The sequence below is a fragment of the Meriones unguiculatus genome, chromosome 1 (genome assembly GCF_030254825.1).
Source record: "Meriones unguiculatus strain TT.TT164.6M chromosome 1, Bangor_MerUng_6.1, whole genome shotgun sequence".
In the NCBI taxonomy this organism is placed as follows: Eukaryota; Metazoa; Chordata; class Mammalia; order Rodentia; family Muridae; genus Meriones; species Meriones unguiculatus.
The window spans coordinates 146,811,719-146,815,452 of record NC_083349.1 but is presented as its reverse complement, the minus strand read 5'-3'; the positions used below and the strand labels follow the sequence as shown (position 1 = coordinate 146,815,452).

The 3,734-nt window shown below is 34.1% G+C and overlaps 1 non-coding gene across 1 annotated transcript; it reads right to left on the bottom strand.

Moving 5' to 3' along the window:
- Positions 1-202: 202 nt before the first annotated feature.
- LOC132651452 (small nucleolar RNA SNORA16B/SNORA16A family) lies at positions 203-295 on the bottom strand. The gene has a single exon (XR_009589104.1). It is a non-coding gene; the product is annotated as a small nucleolar RNA SNORA16B/SNORA16A family (small nucleolar RNA).
- Between the last annotated feature and the right edge of the window lie 3,439 nt (positions 296-3,734).

Below are 3,734 nucleotides of genomic sequence, written 5' to 3'. Positions count from 1 at the left end.
AATAAATTGTAATAAATAAATAAACTTAAAAAAATAATTTTCCCAGTTTAATATGTATAAAAACTCTTTCAAACTTTTCTCAACTCAGAGCATCATTTCCTTCTAATGAAAACTCATATAATAGTTGGAAAATTTAGGGCAAGTGCCAACACTTTTGTCCAGTGGTAAAAGTCTTGCAAAGGATGAACAAGGCATAAGACAGAACTGTCTTTTCCCAAAATGTACATCAATCACAGAAAAGAGAACCATGACTGTCAAGGAAATGATTTAATCCATGTCTTCGATAAGGCCAACTGCCACTATTCTGAAAACAGGCTATCTGTTACAGGCTTACATGCTGAATGGTATGAGCCTGCCCGTAGTCAGCCCATAACAGGAACTGTGGGTAGTGTAAAATTACGTAAGTAAGAAAAAGTATCAGTGCAGTAGTCACGAAATAACAGCTACTGCTTTATGAAGCTACATTTTCCATTAGAAGATGCTCAGTTTCAATATAAAATATATTTCTTAGAGTTGATCGTATTGGAAACATTTGAGAGACAGAAGCCTGATATGTGATTTATTCAATTTTCTGATAATATTATGTGAAATATTATTTAAACATTAGGCCCATAAAAGAGGTTTCAGATAAAAATGGTCTATTTGAACTTTTCTACCCTGTTACATTACTCATGCTAGAAAATTAGGCAAAGTCATCTTTTTGAAAATAATAAAAGTAATATTTGCAAAATTACTGTCTGCAGAGATAATGGTATTTCCTGAAGTTTTTCTAAGCAATGACTCAGAATCCAACTGAGAAATGCTGAAAGGGAGACCAAGGCTGATAATGTGTCTTAAAAAAGCCTGTGCTATGCAACTTTTAAAAGTGTTCTTCAGAAAACCTTGCTAGTATCCTACATTTAACCTTTTAAACATAATAGGACAAATTCAGGTCTAAAAATACATTGTCAGTTATGTTTATTGTTATGAGTTTTTATTTTTTAATTAGAATGTGTGCTATGTGTATATGTGAATATTTTATGTCTCTGTATATGTGTGTGCATATGAATGTGTATATATGTATGTATGTATGTGTGTGTGTGTATGTATTGGTGGTCTGTGCGTGTATGTGTGTATTAGTGTGTGTGTGTGTGTGTGTGTGTGTGTGTGTGATTTTCCATTTTCCCAGGATGAAATACCAAAGAGCTGAGTGACAGCCTACAATTATATTTGTTAAACTTAATCCAAACATTTTAAATATAAGAAACAAAAACATTACAGGAAACTCACATTTATTCCTTTCAGCCACATATGTGGGCAGAATGTAGGTCATTAAAGGAAATAAGGCTGACCTATTACTTCAAATGATAGGATGAAACATGACCCAGAAATGATAGACAATGCTCTTCAGAAAACAACCAGAACAAAGGTCATAGCTGATTTTCTCTTCGTGGTAACTAAAGATGTTATATGAAGAAAGTTCAGGGAATTTATAGAGTGACTAGTTATTAAAGTGGTATTGTCACTGAAGGGACAAGAATTTGGCCAATGGAAGATTAATGGCTCTTAAGAACCCTAAGTAGCCACATTTCATACAAGAGGACTTCCCCAGAGGTGAGTGAGGATAAGGACTCTCTCACATGTGCTTGCTCTAAGCTCATACATACACATAAAGCCTGGTCCTTGAAGATTTATCAGGAGAGTCCATATGCCTTGGGGGAATTGGAGGAAGAGAATGGATGGGCACATGGGTCATTATTTCATACTAGAATGCTTTCCTATCACTATGTTTTACAGTAGATTTGGCCTTTGGGAAGAGCTATAAGTCATCCTTTGGAATCTTACAGTGTGCCTAAATTCAAGTCATGCACACAGAAAAAGTAAATGTGTCAACTCTTAGGAACTTTATCCGTCCATAGATTTTCGAATTTTTCCAAAGGCAAAGAATATTAGGAGAACCAGCGAGGGGCAGAGAAAGAGACTCCATTAAGTGGTATTTAAACAATGTTTGTGGTCTCATAATTATATACCTATTTGGTAAATTAAATATACTTATGTGCAATATGAAGGCAAATTCATTTATATGTAGTAATGTTAAAAGAAATTGATTTTACAGACAATAGCAGTTTCTCAGCAGTTAAAAGTACAAACGCATACTTTCAGAGGATCCACGTTCTATTCTTAGTATCCAGTCAGGAAGCTCTCAATTATCTGTAGCTCCAACTGTAGGAAATCTGCCTCCCTGTTCTGGACTGTGCGGTCATCCGTACTCATTTGCACAGACTTTCACAGATACATAGAAGCACACGTACACTTAAAAATAAAATCAATCTTTACAGAAAAGAAAATTGATTTTGGGTTCAAACAGGGATAACTTACAGTACTAAATTTTTATTTATTATCTTGGTAATATTCCTGATAGCTTAGAGGATTGGTACCTGGCCAGTGACTGTGCTTAAAAGCCTTTATAATTCTAAAACTCTCTGTGTCAATTATTTGGTAACAAACTGAGGCAGAGAAGCACTCAAGAGGTTAATATCATTTACTATAACATTCAGATTTCTTTTTTTCTTTCTTTTTTTTTTTTTTTGCTTCTTTGTGAAAAAATCAGGTGTCCAAGGTGTGTGGGTTCATTTCTGGAACTTTGATTTAATTCCATTGATCAACCCATCTGTTTTTATGCTAATACAGTGCTTTATTTAGTACTATTGCTCAGTAACACATCTTGAAATCAGGGATGGTAATACCTCCACAGTTCTTTTATTGTACAGAATTGTTTTAGCCAAACTGGGTTTTTTATTTTTCCATATGAAGTTTAAAATTGCTCTTTCAAGGTCTGTAAAGAATTGTGATGGAATTTGGATGGAAACTGAATTGAACTTGTAGATTGCTTTTGGTAAAATGGCCATTTATACTGTGTTAATCCTACCTATACATGAGCACAGGAGATCTTCCCAAGTTTTGAAATTTTCTTCAATTTCTTTCTTCAAAGATGTTGTTCTTCAAAGCTCTTGTCATATAAGTTTTTCCGTTTGCTTGGTTAGAGTTACACCAAGATATTTTATATTATTTGTGAATATTGTCAAGGGCAGTTCCACTAACTTCTTTAAACTCATCTATAGCCTGCATACAGGAGAACTACTCGTGTTTGTTTGTTAATTTTTATCCAGCCAATTAGCTGAAGGTTTTTATCAGCTGTAAGAGTTCTCTAGTAGAATTTTATGGATCACTTAGGTATTCTACCATATCATCTGTAAATAGTGATAATTTGACTTCTCTTCCAATTTGTAGCCCCTTGATCTCCTTTACTTGTCTTATTGCTCTAGTTACATCTTCAAGTACCATATTGAGAGTGGGCAACCTTACCTTATCCCTGATTTTAGTGCAATTGCTTTAAGTTTCTCTTCATTTAATTTGATGTTGGCTATTGGTTTGTTGTACATTGCCATTATTCTGTTTAGGTATGTGCTTTGTATCACTAATCTCTACAAGACTTTTAACAAGAAATTGTGTTGGATTTTGTCAAAGGCTTTTTGTCACCTAATGAGATGATCATGTGTTTTTTGTTTGTTTGTTTGATGTTTTCAGTTTGTATGGTGGATTACATTGACTGATTTCTCATATGTTGAATCATCCCTGAATCCCTGGGATGAAGCATACTTGATCTTGGTGGATGATTGTATTTTATTTTTCTTGGATTCAGTTTGCGAGTATTTACTGAAAATTTTTGCCTCGTTGTACATAAAGGAGATTGG